The sequence below is a fragment of the Suricata suricatta genome, chromosome 5 (assembly GCF_006229205.1).
Source record: "Suricata suricatta isolate VVHF042 chromosome 5, meerkat_22Aug2017_6uvM2_HiC, whole genome shotgun sequence".
NCBI classification, from domain to species: Eukaryota; Metazoa; Chordata; class Mammalia; order Carnivora; family Herpestidae; genus Suricata; species Suricata suricatta.
Window position 1 is genome coordinate 11,380,579 of NC_043704.1, and position 15,918 is coordinate 11,396,496.

Sequence of the window (15,918 nt, forward strand, 5' to 3'; positions counted from 1 at the left end):
ACCAGACCTTTGATTGTATCATCCTTCACCTACATGCCTGGTCTATACCAGCTGTATCCACTGGGTGGGTCCTGAAGGAGAGAGATCTGACTGTGCATTCCCAGGGTAGCACAGGTGCCTATGCTGCTTTAGTCTGATCAACATGTCTGACCCAACAAAGGGAAGATACCAGAAGATGGCAGTGAATGGTAATACAGAAATTAGAAGAGAAGAGAAGGAATACTAGCTGGAAACAAGCAAGTAAATGTGCCCCAGGCTGGGTATTAGCGATAGATGTTTTAAATGGAAATAAAAAATATCCCATAACAGATGAACCTCACTGATAGGAGCTTGAGTACAAGAAACCAGAAACAAAAGCTGTATACTAGAAGATCCCATTTCTATCCAATAAAACAACAGGAAGAATCTATCTATGATTCTAGATCCAAGATGGCGGCTGCCTGGGTGGGATTTTGGGGTGCCAGTGCACTCATTTCTTGAGCTCAGTGCTGGATACTTGAGCAGGTTCTGTTTGGAAAATTCATTGAGCTATATTTATTCTGTATACACGTATCTGTGTGTGTATATATATATATATATATATATATATATATAATATATGAAAAATGTAAATTTAAAAGGCACAAGTAGGGAAGAAATGAGAGTGGAGATAGAAGAAGGGAAGAGAAGAAAGGATGGAGGCAGAAACAACGATTATATGGTAAAATCACAAGCATGACACAGTTTTATCTACTCTACAACATTTTAATACTGATGATGCTATAGACTTACTGCTTTTTTAATTTGAGAGAAAGAGAGAGAGAGTGAGTTAGTGGGGGAGATGGGCAGAGGGAAGGAGAGAGAGAATCTTAAGCAGGCTCTGTGTTCAGTTCAGAGATCAAATCAGGGCTTGATCTCAAGATGGGATCATGACCTGATCCAAAACCAAGAGTCAGACGGTATTCAATCGACTGAGTCACCCAGGAGCCCCCAGACTTACTAGTTTTAATTAAGGAAATGAGGAGACCTTTAAGAAGACTGACAATATCTATTTTTGACAACTGATTAGGTAACAGGACCTAAGGACCCGGGAGGTCCTGAACTACAAAAGTTGTGGCTTTCAAAGCCATTAGCAAACAAAAGGCCCATTCATTCTATGACAGGTGGATAAAGGTCCCCAAAATTCCAGAAGAACTCAGCTAAGCTAGATAAATTTCCTTGTAGGTGGAAAAGTGGAATACTTCACGAGCAGAAGTATTATGCTAGCAGGAATAAAAAGTGTGCTAGGCTCTTCACCAATACTCTTCGGAATGATCATCTCTGTTCCCCACCCCTGGGGTTGACCAGATGACCTCAAAGGTCTTTTCTCGTCATGTTCTGTAATTTCTGCATTCATCCCATTGTGTGAAATATCCACTCAAATCATTACTATAGTGCACTTTTCTAGTTTAGTACTTTTCTTCCATCCTTAGCTTCTCCTTTAACAAGGAAAACAGAGACTTCAGTGCTCATAAGCAAATCACTGTTTTGTTTGGTCTGAAGTCAGATGGGAGGCCTCCAAGGAAAACTCCCTTTTAACATTTTCCAATTAGAAAGTGCTGCGCACTGTACTAAGAAACCATGTTCTTTCCCACTTTCCATTTAGTTTTATTGCCATTATTTATCTGAGAGGATCATGTTTCAAGAAAGACTTTTTCCCTAACCAAAGGGAAAAATGCATTTCTTCATAAAGACAAAAAAGTCCAGCAAACCCACAGACAGTAGGATGTCTGTCATTTTCAAGGCATGACATTTTTTTAAGGACTTGAATCAGAGGATATTAAGAACAGTGGTAGCTTATAAAAGCAGCTTGCTGGATAAAGACCTATTTGAAAAGTGTTTGTAAAAGTGCATTATTTACCCACCAGAGCTGTCACATTACCATGTTCACTCAAGGAAAAAGCACGTTTTCTTTTTCTTCCTTTCTTTCTTTCTTTCTTTCTTTCTTTCTTTCTTTCTTTCTTTCTTTCTTTTTTTCTTTCTTTCCTTCCTTCCTTCCTTCCTTCCTTCCTTCCTTCCTTCCTTCCTTCCTTCTTTCTTTCTTTCTTTCTTTCTTTCTTTCTTTCTTTCTTTCTTTCTTCTTTCTTTCTTTCTTTCTTTCTTTCTTTCTTTCTTTCTTTCTTTCTTTCTTTCTTTAAAACTGGCCTACGCTTCTCTTAAAATAGGCTATTGACCGGAATCAATGCAGAGTGGCCTAAAAGACACAGAATGGTCAGGTCTCACTGGTACCTAAATAAATTTTCAGCCCAAGGTCATGCCTTCCATCAGTATTGGAAGCTATTTTTGAGTGGCTCACATGGAATGTGAATTGCTAGAGGCACAAAGTGTAGATATGAAAGAGTTTTGGGGATGGGAAGCCATTCCATAAAGCCCCCTGAACTTATCACATTTCCCTCTAACACTTAAACAAAGACACACTTTGTGTGTCTTGTGTGATACATTTTTTATTAGTAAAACTATGTGTAATTGCAATTTTGTTTTTGTGACCGCTTGTTCATATAATTTAAACAAAATTGAAAGCGAAATACAATCAGCCTGTCCTCTGCTTTCTGTCTTAGTTGGGCAGACTGACATTAGTCTGTGATTTGCCCCTCTGTCAGAAGTTTCCAGAAAAGTGTCCAGAGGACTCAGATACAACTTTGGACCCGGTTCCTTAGCGGATGCACCAGTTACTTACTAGTGCATGATAAGCATAATCATGGTTAGACCACTGTAAGGAAGAAGCCCCCACTCTCAGTGGCTTCACATCAGAGATTTATTTCTTACTCAAGCCAAATCCACCATGACTTTGGGAAGCTCCTCAAGGCCACTGTCCTCCAGGTAGCAACCTGAAAATCCAGACTGCCTCCTGCCTGGGGCTTGACCATGTCAACTCAAGACTTTTTTTCCACAGCTATGGTAACAGGCAAAGAGACCTAGAACTATGCTGATAACCCACTGAGAAGAATTAGCCACATGAGTCCAACCAAATGGAAATGGCAAGAAAGTCGAATTGCCATGTACCTGGAAAGATGGGGAGGCCAGATAAAGAAGAAGCCTCAGAATCTAATTATTCACTTTTTAGATAGGAAATTGTGTGTGAGTGTGTGTGTGTGTGTGTGTGTACGCGCGCGCACAAAACAGAGAGTGCTGTGTGACAATGGTAGTTATTCTGATCTGAAAATAAATTTTAAGTGGTCTTGCACCTAGATAATGTACAAATGGTTGACCAGGAAGTTGTGTGGGCAGTGTAACTAAAACATAGAAAGTAGCCAGTTCAGATGTTTAGATTCTTATTACTTTGGTCAATTGGTTGAATAGGTTTATAAAGATATTTAAGACTATAACTTTTTAAGTGAAAAAAAAACACTTTATATAGGGAAAGAAAAATAATGTCTGAGAAGACTCTTCTATGCAGTTCTACCACTGGTTCTCAAACAAGGGCAATTTGCCGGCCGGAAACTTTTGTCACTGTCTGAAGACACTTTTTGTTTCCACAAGTGGTGGTGGGAGTTGTTATTGGCATCTAGTGGTTGCAGGCTGAGGATTTCACTAAATATACTAAAATTCAAAGAGAACCCTAAAGGCAGAGAATAATCTGATCCAAAACATCAATAGTGTTAAGACTGAGAACCCTTAACTGTAAGTTCAAGGCTGTGGACTTTGTTGTCTCATTGAATGTTCTTCCTGATTTAAGTTTTCTCCATTTAAAGCAGATGACTTATGTTCATCTCTCATATATTTAAAGGTTGGTAAATAAGTAATTACAGACATTGAATGACTGTGGGTCCCACAAAGGCAGAATTGCCATACACCAAATACATCATTGGTGATGTCACTTACTCACTCAACAGAGCTGTAGACATTCCGTGAGCACCTGTCATTCTCCAGGCACCATGTTAAGCACTGGCTGTGTGGAGATAAGCAAAACGCAGCAACCACACCCAGGGACCAAGGCGGAAGTAAGTCTGTAAACAGTCCAACCATGTTTGGTAGATACGTAGGGTAAGTTTCTCCCAGGAGCCCAATTACTTTGCTTAGGCATGTGAGTGTGTCTGTGTGTATAATGTGCACACACACATACACTGAAAACCAATAGGTGCTGTTTGAGTGAAGGAATGAGTGAACAGGAGGATCTCAGCCCGAAGAGGTGAGGAGCCACTTACAGGCACAGAGACATGCACAGGGCTGGGAGGAGAGGCAGATCATGAGGAATGGCTACACTTGTAGGGGGACTGGACTCAGATTATAGCCTCATGGAGAGGGGAGCAAAGTAAAAAAGAAGGGAATGCCTTTTACAAGTTTAAGGTCTTAAAATACAGAGATTCAGAGAGGATGGAAGAGAATAGAGAGGGCTGAGGAGGATCACAAAGGCTCTGACCAAAGGGGTGACCTACCCAGAGTTAGATTATAGGTCTTAGTTCTAATAAAGCTCTGGAGCTTAACTACACTGTGACTGGCTTCAGACTAGTGTCTCTGATGTCCCTCTACCCTCTCCAGTGTCACCAAGTGAAGAGCAGGAACTTGAATCTAGTTTTGTAACACCCAAGGATGTGGCTCCTGATCAGGAGAAGATCATCATTGAAATCTACTTTAACTCGAACACCAAATCTGTCAGAAAAACAGGAAGTTTTTCTGTGTGAAATTTTGCTGTGATAAACATCCCCCCAAATGAGTGAAACAAAACTATCACATTTTTTTGTGGTTACTGAGCTATAATTCATAGCAGAAGTGCTCTCTATTAAAGTATCAAGGTCAGTGGTTATTAGTATATCTTCAAAGCTGTGTGCCCATATTAGCAATCTAATTCCAAAAGAAAATAAATTTCTGTTGTTGCAGGAAGAAACCCCATTTATGTTAGAATCACACCCCATTCTCTCTCATTTCCCCCAGCCCCTGAAAACCATTTAAACTCTATGTTCTGTCTCTATAGATTTGCCTCTTTTGGACATTTCATGTAAATGGAATCATACAATGTGTGGTCCTTTGTAATTGGCTTCTTTTATTTGCATAACATTCTCAAGCTTCATCCATGCTGTAGTATATGTCAGCACTTCCTTTCCTTTTATTGTCAAATAATAGTTCTTTGCATAGACGTATCACTGTTGTACATTGAGTATTCCCCCCCCCCCGCAAATTCATATGGTGAAGTTCTAACTCCCCGGTACATTAGAACACAATCATATTTGAAGATAAGGTCTTTAAAGAGATAATAGAGTTAAAAGGAGATCTTTAGGTTGAACCTTAATCCAACATGAATGGTGTCCTTAGAAGAAGAGGAGACATAGTGCACATATAGAGCAAAGACCATGTGAAGACACAGTGAGAAGGGGGCCATCTGTGAACCAAGGAAAAAGGCCTCAGGAAAAAAAAAAATCTGCCAACACCTTGATCTTGGACTCCTGGCCTCCAGAACTGTGAGAAAATAAATTTCTGTTGTTTAAGCCACTGAGCTCCTGGAATGTTGTTATGACAGCCCTAGCAAACCTGAACAACCACATTTTGTTAATCCATTCATCAACGGATGGACTTTCGGGGATCAGATGCTTTTCTCTGGCACCTTCCATCTGGCTCTGACACACCAGGTCCATTTCAAGTGTGTCTTGAGGGCTTTGGAAGCCATCTCCATCGAGTAAGTCTGTGGGAGCTTGTCCGGTGTAAGTCAGCATGGCTGACTGGTTTCTAATCTTGCTTTCCAGGATGAAGGTCCACAGACACACAAATTGCATGTTATGAGGATGGGGACTGTGATTTCAGGACCCTGGAAAAATCCCATCTGCCCAAAAGTATTTCTGTCACTGCTTTGGCAAGGTGCTACCTACATTCTTTTCTAGTTATATTTACTCCAAAGGAAGGTTCTGATAGAACCTCCTTAAAAATATATGTTCTCACCTGCAACAAAACTGTGCTGTGTGAGCACTGGTCTCCCCAGCAGAGATTACAGTCAAGTCAATTGCCTTGTGGGAAAACTTGCCAATCCGGGCCAACTGGGATGAAGACAGAGAATTAATTGATCTGGGCAAGGTTATGGTACATGGAGGCAGAGACTCGGGTCCAGGGCAATTGAAAGGGCACAGGAGGCTCTGCCTGGACCCGGGCATCCAGGGCAGCCAAGACCAGCCAGGAATGCAGAGAAAGAAATTACAAAACACTGTACACTTCTCACCTATAGCCTTATAACCTACGTTTGTGCATTTACTTAACTGCATCTACATGCGTGCAAGAATATAGTCATATATGAACATGAATAGTGAAGTGCATTATGCTCACTCCCAATTTAAAGGGAGATTGAGGATGGGAGCACCTGGGGGGCTCAGTTGGTTGGGTAACTGACTCTTTATTTTAGCTCAGGTCATGATCTGAGGGTGGTGGGATCCAACCTCCTCCTGCCGGATTCCTTACTGAGCATGGAGCCTGCTTAAGAATCTCTCTCTCTCTCTCTCTCTCTCTCTCTCTCTCTCTCTCTCTCTCTCTCTCTTCCCCCCCCCTCTCTCTCTCCTTCTCTCTCTCTGTGCCTCTCTCCCCCACTCACATTCTCTCTCTCCCTCTCTCTTTCTAAAAATAAAATAAAATGAAAAAAGAGAGATTGAGGACAAAAAGGCATTATTCCAGATTGTGAAGGAATGTTCTCTTGTCTATTTAACCTGAGGTAAAAACCAAGTTCCCTAGGCTTGACCATGGATGATGAAAGCTGCTTACTTTCCCTATATAGTTAAATTTCTTTCATTAAGAAACTCCCCCAGGTGGCCGAATGATGGAGAAAGGGAAGGATTTCTATCTGGATGTGAAACTCTTTGCCTATTGGTACACCAGTCTAGGCTTGATGTCATAAGGAAGGTGGAAGGTGGTAGGCAACAGGTAAGGTGACCCATCGCACCATGAACACTTTTTGTGTGAGGGTGGAAATCACACATGTACAACTGATACTGCGCTTTCACCCCAGCCATGCTTTTATGGGATCTGGGATACTCAGGGCTGTTTGTGTAATTGCTTCTTGTAAATGAGCTCCTACTTTGCAACACTTTACAGTAAACCACTTTCCTTTGCCATCTGGTATCCAGTTGTTTTAACCGGGTTTCCAGGATTTGTGTCAGTCATTTACGAGAACCTTTTTAACCTTCACAAAATGAAATAATTGAAGTCTATCCTTTCCATTTTGCGTTTGCCCAAGACAAGATTTGAAATCAAGGAATGGAGAAGCTGAAATACAGGATGGGATTAAAACAAAAGGACTCTACTCTCCTCCCTCCAAACTGGTCAGGAATGGCTGCCTTTGAGGTGAGGGCTATCAATGCTAAAACGGGCTCATCTATATGAAAAAGTTATCTTGAGATGAAGAAATGGAGAAGTCGGTGAGCTGGGAAAAGGAGTGACCTTCCCTTGACCTGGTCTAGACATCCACATCCTCTCTTGGTATAAATTGGTGGGTCTCTGTCTCTGCTTCTCCATTACTCATGCTTCTTCGTCTCCTGCTTAAACCAAGAGTTCCCTGACCCACTCAGCGGGAGAGGGAAAGGAAAAGAAATATGAATGTGTGCATTGTGCTGCTTCTCAGCAATTCCTTTCCACCAAACAGTGTAGGTGGAAGGGCGCTGGAGCTCTGGGCAAGCTGGGTGCCCATTACCTCCATTCTCCACGCAGCCAGAATGTAAAACACTTTGGTTGCAGGTAAGACTATAGTTCAAAGTGCTTGGCTCTTGGATTCCCTGGCTCACTTGTGTCTTCCCCATTTCTAATCCTAATTGCAGTAGATGCGGAGAGGCCTCTGGAGGTCTACGTGAATGGAAGCTTTAATTAAAAATAAAACTGCCACCTTTTCCTCAAAAAGGCTTTTCTGAAGGTGTCTGTGACTTAACATCTCCATCCCATGATGATCAGCTAGCCCCTTAACCAGTAGCAGATTCATTTCCGACTCAAATAAACAACAGTTTGGATGGGCTATCCTGATGATTTTCTGATGAATAATTCTCATAGCCCCCAAATAACTTAACCTGAAAGCTATTTTTTTTTAAATGTATTGCAACATCTTGAGAGTTTCGGATGTGTGCTTCTCTGCCTGTCCTTCACTTTCTGACTTCTGATGGTTGAGAACTCAGGGTTTCGGGAAGAAGGAACCATGGGACACATTTAGGAGAAAGAGCTCAACCTGCAGAATCTGAATAAAACTGGATCCTTAAAGCCCATCTCAAGCAGAGGACGTATCCAAAAGAAACAAATATCCAACTGCAGGAGAAGTGACCAGTAACAGTTCACTCTGTCTTTGTTTGGGAAATTGAGGATTATCATCTTGTTGTTCAACAAGTCTTCCTGGACATGCACATGCTCTTGTCTCTAAAGCCCCACTTCCTGTCACATTGGCTTCCTAACAGCCCTCTCCCTGGTGGGGGTTCACTGACCTCTACCCTCCCTCTTCACCTCCTCAGTGGTTCTCCCCACCTCCTTACCCCAAACTACAGACAGCTTGGTGAGCTCGGCAGTGTCCCCCTCCCCACTTCCCGTTTAGCAATAATCGCTCCTTGGGTAAACCTGATTGGCTAAGATACTGCCACTGTGCAAAGCTGGAGAACATGAGCACACCCCTCCCCACTTCCCATGACGGAGATCTGGTGGCTGGTCCAGAGATCCAGAATGTCCTTCCTTAGGAGAATGGGGTAAGGTTAGTGATGCAGATACTCGTGGCTGAATATTCTCAGACTCAGTGGAGGCAAGCAGCACCTGCCCCCTCAAAGGGGGATGAGGCCAGTGTACTGCTTTCAGGGCACTGTGGTCATGTCTTTACATATTCAAATCTTCAAGTCAGAGCTGCCAGTACAGAGTGACTTGATGGGCCCCTGGTTAACTGCATTGTAATAGGTGAGATGAGGACGGACTTCTTAGAAAATCTGGGTTTTCAATTTCCTTCTTCATGTTATTCATTTTATTGGCTTCTTTAAACCACACAAAAGCACCTGAGTGGCTCAGTTGGTTAAGGGTTGGACTTCAGCTCAGGTCATAATCTCATGGTTTGTGAGTTTGAGTTCCACATCGGACTCTGTGCTGACAGCTCAGAGCCTGGAGCCTGCTTTGGATTCTATGTCTCCCTCTCTCTCTACCCCTTCCCTGCTTATGCTCTATATGTCTGTCTGTCTCTCTCTTAAGAATAAACATTAAAAAGTTTTTTTTAAACCACACACAAAAATATATTTTTGTACCCAAAGAGAAACCTCAGGGTGCAAAATGTTGATAGGTATAAGAGTTTGTATTGTGTTGTTTTCTGTTAACAGAATTGAGCAATACATCACTTGCAGTATTTCCTAAACTGGTAAGTGGAGATCAGTTCTTCACTTTGAACCCATGACTATCCATGCCTAGGGCCCTCCTGAGGGTTAAACTCACACAATTTTATTCTAAGGAAACCATCGGGTTCAGGGATGAAGTGGGTCCTAATATCGAAGCCAATATGGAGAAGATTCACTCAGGAGGACTGGGTCCCCTTAGGGAGTGTGCAATTCAAGCCAACGGTCTCTGCCGTGGGTATTGAATTTCACCCAGATGAGCTTCTGAACACTCAGGCTGGTCTGTGATGTTGGCACTGGAGTTCTGAGGAAAGGGCATGCAGCTTTCATCTGCCCATGGAGGAGGCCTGCAGGACTGCTGCCCCCAAGAGCTTCATTCATTCTCAGCTTGATGTATAGCTTCCAAAGGTGGCATCAGATGAAACCAACATTAGCAGCACTGATGGCAAAGGCTGATTTAGAAAAGCTGTGCTGTTTAAGGAATGTTGGGACTCAACAGCATATTCATCTGGCCCTTTCACTGGGTGCAATGTCGGGCACCAAGAGTGCCATAGCCACTCATGTATCTGAGGAAAGGGCATCCTGTGGGGGAGTTCGGTGGCTTGCCTGCTGGGCACCTTCCTGTGTTTGCCTGGGTGTGATTCCCCTTTAAGGAGGGACTAGATCCATCATGAATCAGAGCCTGTGCTGAAGCCGCTGTCCAGTGTAAGCAGAGCAGGCCTGGATTTTTACTGCTCAGTACTCCAAGTCAACGTTTTGCTGAGAAATATTAAGTGTAACCAAATATTACAGGGAACACACTGTTCCTGCTATAATCAATGGGAAAAATGAGAAGTAGAAATAAACAGAAACGACAGAGAACTGAGCAGGCAATTGGGCTCAGAGGAAAACTAAGTAAAGTGGAGGAAAGGTTTTTCAGAGTAAATACAGATAACTGGGGGTGGGGTTGAGGGGGAGGAGGCCGACGCTACACAGAGAAGAAATGTCTGACTGTCCTGCTCTGGGTGCAGGTTAAGCCAGGGAGCATGGTGGGGGCCGTGCTGAACACCTTCCTGTAGGGCTGAGGATTTTCCTCAGTAAGTCCAGCTGTCAGAGGCAATGCCAGGAACCAGCAAGATGCAGTGCAGTCAGGGAAGGAGGTTGGACGTCTGGGAGAAAACAACCCAGCAAACAGAGCTGATGAACCACGGCCAGTAGGCCAGGCAGCCACAGATTTCTGTGGGGTTCTGCTTTGAAGAAAACATGGGATTCATGGAGGAAGTGGGTATTTTCATTGAGGCAAATGTGGAGAACATCCATCCGAGAGCATTTGAACCCCTTGGGCACTCAGCCTTTTAAGCCAATGGTGTTTACCTCGGGAGCATCCCTACATCAGCTCCTGGAACTCTTGGAATAGTATGGGGTGTAGGCTTCCTGTGGAAGTCACGGCGCCTTTTCTGTAGGACTCAGGTTCTTTGTGACGAGGCCATCTGTGTGTTACAGGGTGTTGAGCAGCAAGCATCTCTGGCCTCTAATCACCAGATGCCAGGAGCTCATACCCGCGAAACTGTGACAAACCAAAAATACCTTCAGACTTTGCCAAATAGCTTCTGAGGGCCACAGTCACTCCATGGTTGAGTGTCGCTTGCTGTTGTTCAAGAGCTAAGACCTAGAGTCTTTGTGGCGTGTGTGAGACAGCATAAGACCCATGCAAAGCCAGACCTGAACCTGGAGGCTGCAGAGCTTTGCAGGTAACCCCCTGCCTCTTCTATGACCTCTTGTATGACTGTCTCTATGACCACAGCCTCTATGAAGCAGATGAGCACATAGAGCTCGGTCCTGGGTTCTGCTTGGGCCCCACACTTGAACTTACAGTCTATGTGAGCATGGCGGTGTCCCCTGATTTTTTTGTCTCAGTGTTTCATCTGTGGAAGAGCTGTGAGAGAACAATCCCCCTCATGGGGTGTCAGGTGAGTCCCACAACATGGGCTAAGCCAAGCACACAGCACAGGCTTGCTGCATGCCCAGTGCTCACAATGGCTGGTCTGCGCCTTCCCTATGATCCACTGCCTGTTTTTGTTTTTGTTTTTACATTTATTTATTTTTGAGAGACAGAGACAGAGTGAAAACAGGGAAGGGGCAGAGAGAGAGGGAGACACAGAATCCAAAGCAGCCTCCGAGCTGTCAGCACAGAGCTCCATGCGGGGCTCCAATCCATGAACCGTGAGAAGCCAGACCTGAGCTGAAGCAGGATGCTTAACTGACTGAGCCCCCCAGGTGCCCCTCCACTGCATGGTCAAAAACACTGCTTTTAGTTTCCTTTGCTTGGGGGTCGCTTCTCCTTGGAAAACTCTTCTGCCAACCTCTTCACATGACTAACTCCTTCCTGTCCATTGAAACACGGTTTAAATTTCATCTCCACAAAGCAGGTTATGGATACCCATGCTGTGTCCCTGGAGTAGCCACCCACGCACTGGATTCACCATATTAAATGTGTTGAAATATCTGTCTGCGTGTCTGTCTTTCTAATTGGACTTTCTATAAGCAAGTAGGTCAAGGAACCTGTATAATTAATGTAGACACCCCTGTGGCACTCAGGGAACGGGCAGCATCTTGTGAGGTAGGAATAGAAATGGTGGGTAGTCTGTGGGCTGGGAACAGCCTTAAGAGAAGAAATGGCTGAGACATCAGAGACCAAGGAGGGAGCCTAGAGGGTGACTAGAGCTAAACTGGAAGGCTTGGGTGCCATGCTGCCCCCTCTAGGGGCCTCGCATGACAAGTTTGCACTCAGTTTACCAGTCAATGGAAGGCTTTCCTCTGCCTTTGGGAGGGCGTGGTTGGGGTTGCTTGATCAAAACAGTACGGCAAGAAGATTAAACTGGCAGTAACATGCAGTATACATTGGACTAGACAAGGTCTGGAGGCAAGAAAAGATTAGTTAACAACTTAAGTAACTTCAGGAAAAAGGTCACCGGGGCCACAGGCATAAACACAGCTGTAAAGCATCTTCTAGTTCATGTTCCTGTTAAGAGAATGGTAACAAATGATGGATCACTGATTTTTTCCGGAGATGATAGATAAGAAGAGACCTCAGAAGCAGCATGAGTATTTTGGTGGGTGAGAAGCTTGTTCTGTCAGGAAGGATTATTGCAGAGGGTGGTGGAATGTCAAAGAAAGTTCTGGAGTCTTCTCTGGAGATCTTTAAACAATAGATATGGCCCTTTCCAGTCAGAGGTGATTAAGTGCCCTGAGTGAAGTCAGGGAATGAAGCCAATGCAGAGGGGGGATGAGATTGGACATAAGTTCCTGCATCTTTATTCTGGAAATTGGAATAATTTCTCAGATTTGAACTAGAAATCCCAAATAATGGCTGCAACCAGTTAGATCTTATCTTTAGGGAGAAACATTGAACATAGCAACCACTGTAAGGGGAAATATTTGAAGACTAGGTGGAGAAGCCAGACTCAACTGCAGAACAAACGATCCTGGAACTAAAATACCTTGAAGATTTGGGAGAGAAGAGGGTTTAAATACCAACTTGCGTAGATTCCTGAAGCTCTGAGACTAGTACCCATCCTAGAGGTAAGGGTCCATCTCTCCTCCTTCTCAACCCCATGCAGAAGGTCTAGAAGTCAAGTCTCTTCAGTCATGGCCACATTTTCATCTTTGAGTCTCATAATAATATTTGTAAAATCAAAGAATGAAATCAGAGTCCCCTTACCTGGTTTGGTGCCAGCAGCCTGGGTCCGAGCCTGGGATCAGAGCCTTCTGTGGGTAGCTGGCGGCTGCTCAGAAGGGACAGAGAAGCCTCCATACCAGTCGTGGCCTCTGACATCCTCATAGATTAAGAAGAGCTGGTAAGTAGCTAAAGAGAGAAAACAAAAGTAGATCTCAACCCCAAAGTCAACGCTTACCGTATTCTCCTCTCTGAGCGCAGCTGTGGTCTGGCCAGCCAGGAGCCTGTGTGATCTCCGCGGAGTCTGGCAGGAGAAAGCAAATGAGTTGCTGGCCCGGACTAGGCCCTTTGCCCTCACCTGAGCTTTCAGAAAGGGAGCCGGTGTCCTAAATTATTCATGGCTCCCTAAGTGAAGGGCTGCAGAAAGTAGGAGGAACCCCCTCCCCTCCCACCACCAGGAGGAACAAAGGAGGAGGAAAGAGCTTCTTCCAGGGATGGTAGCAAATTTAAACAGAATAGTCATAGAAGAGTTGAGTCAAGGGCAGCCCACACATGGAGCCTTTTTCCCAACTTCCCTGACAACACGCCTCTCATTTTGCTTCTGAAATTAAGACTGTGATAATGAGCTGGAAGTTACCACAAACTAAGACACTGTGAATTAACACAAAAATAGCCCTGCTGCTAATATTTTCAAGACAAATACATTTAAAAAAAACTTTAAGCGAAAAAAGAGAAAGGAAAGATTAAGGAAAGGAAGAACCCATGGCTTCCTTATCTGACCTATTAAACAGGTGAAGGAAGGAGGTCCTTTGCCAGGATCCCTGCGGAATAGAGTGAAGGGGGTAGGACACGGGAAAAAGGAATACCGGGGTAAAGAGAAAATGATATGACTCTTAAGTGATGGTGGGTGACAGGTCAGATGGGCTGATCGTATTTATCCTTACATTTTCACCCAGTTTATGCCAAGTGACCATGGGACCAGAGTAGGCACTGGAAATGTAATGCAACCACCTCAGGAGCCCTGAAGTTTGCCTCTCAGTGGGCTCCCAACTACAGAGTGAGCTGCCTCCAAGGGGATCGTCCCTCCACTCAGGCTGCTCAGGAAGCTGCATGCTCGTATGAGTCTGTACACATTGAACCATGTGTCCAAAGAGCCTACTGTGCGCTGGGCTCATGCCGTCCTGTGAGTGAAATGAATAAAGCGTGTTTAAGGAGTTCACAGTTGAGTCATAGGAGCAATTGAGAATATAGGACTGTTGGCTTAAGCACCTCCATTTACTTTGAGTAACGGGAGTTAATTGAACACATTTCGCACTTCCCCACAGCCCTTACCAAGCCTTGGGAGGTTTCAGACCATTGTTGCTGCCAAATGCATCCCATCAGGGACAGATACTATGTGTAAAAGAATAGTTTTGTATTCTCTCCATAGAGTTGGTTAGGAAATGACATTCACAGAAGTGGGCTTATGAAAATAAAAAGAATATGTTAAATGCAGAGCAAGATCTACATCAGAAAGGACACAATCATTTGATCCTTCAACAAATATTACTGTGCACTCACATCTAACATACCGGATGAGGTGCTAACTCTGAAATAAGGTACAGAAAGATGTTGAAGAGGCACCCAGCTTGTCCAGTACTTTTAAAACCAATAGGGAAGATCAAACTACAAAAATCAGAATACAATGTAGCATGTTGAACAGATAATTTGTGCTGGAATGTTTCTGAGCAATAAAGGGCAAATTCACTGAGGGTCAAGATAAATCTGAGGTCTTGAGAGGTCAGCAAAATTTCCAAAGCAAGAATGGCAGAGAAGCCATCCTGAGCAGAGGAAGGAAGGTAAGGGGTGGGGGGACAGGAAGCAGAGAGGGGAGGAGTCTGAGCAGCCTTGGGAATAAGAAGTCCCATCTGACTGTCACATGGCACGTGTGTTTTCACCTATTTGTGCCCTTGCTCTGAGGATGGCCCAACCAGTACCTTCATTCACCTCTTCTTTCTGGATGCTTCTGGAGGTTTCTTACTGAATCTGCTTCCTCTACTCTCACTGCCTGCTCCCCACCCCAGCCCGGTCTCCATGGAGTGCCCTTATTTAAACAGAGTGGCCTTATTTAAACAAAACTTAGACCATGTCACACACACCCCTAAAAAAGAGGTGCACATACTTCTCAAGATCCTGGCTTACCTCTCTCCCACCTGCTGATCCTGTGCTTTTTTCCATGGGTTTCTTTCTACTGTTTGCAATGACCATGCTTGTGCCCCCATCAAAGTTTTCAGACTCAGTTTACTGAGAATAGGTTATTTCTGACTCTGAATGCTGGGTTTCTTCTTGTTTATTCATCCACCAATTACTTACTGAGTGTTCTTCTGTACCAACCCTGGGGCAGATTCTGGGGCTACAGATTTAGGGAACTTCTGGAATGCCACCTGCTCAGAGAAACCTTCGGCTACTCTCCATGAAGCAGGTGCATCCTTGCTCTTCCCAACATGCTTGTTTTCTTCATGACATTTCTCATCGGCTGTAATTATTGGGTGCATTTAGTTGTTTGTCATCTTCCCTGGTAGAAAGTGAGCTCTATAAAGGCAGGCATTATGTCTTATTTTTTTGTCCTCTGCATCTACCAGAGCATTGGGCACATCAAAGTCCCATAATAGATATATGTTTAATGATTGGATGGATAATGAGACATGATGCCTGGAGATGTTGATTAGAACCGTATTTTTGGAGAGCTCTACATTAGGGAAAGCCTCAAATAGGTTGTCATATTGGATAGCAGAATTCAAGGTGACTATAAAGCTGCCTGATTAGGTGTAGCTCCATGTCTTTCATTTAAAAAATAGTGTAAGTCTTAGTTTTACTAAGTCTTACTTTGCCTCGTTACTAACTCTTACTCATCTTATATATTACATTATATTATGTTATATTATATTATCAATAGTATAAGTAACAGTCTTACACTGGATTAAGTCCAAGTCTTTTGAACACGTGGAAATT

At 43.8% G+C, this 15,918-nt stretch overlaps 1 long non-coding RNA gene across 1 annotated transcript; it reads right to left on the reverse strand.

Moving 5' to 3' along the window:
• Window positions 1-9,216: 9,216 nt before the first annotated feature.
• Window positions 9,217-10,977, reverse strand: LOC115291512. The gene is made up of 2 exons (XR_003908497.1): window positions 10,626-10,977; window positions 9,217-10,031 (listed from the first exon to the last, which is right to left on the reverse strand). It is a non-coding gene; the product is annotated as an uncharacterized LOC115291512 (long non-coding RNA).
• Between the last annotated feature and the right edge of the window lie 4,941 nt (window positions 10,978-15,918).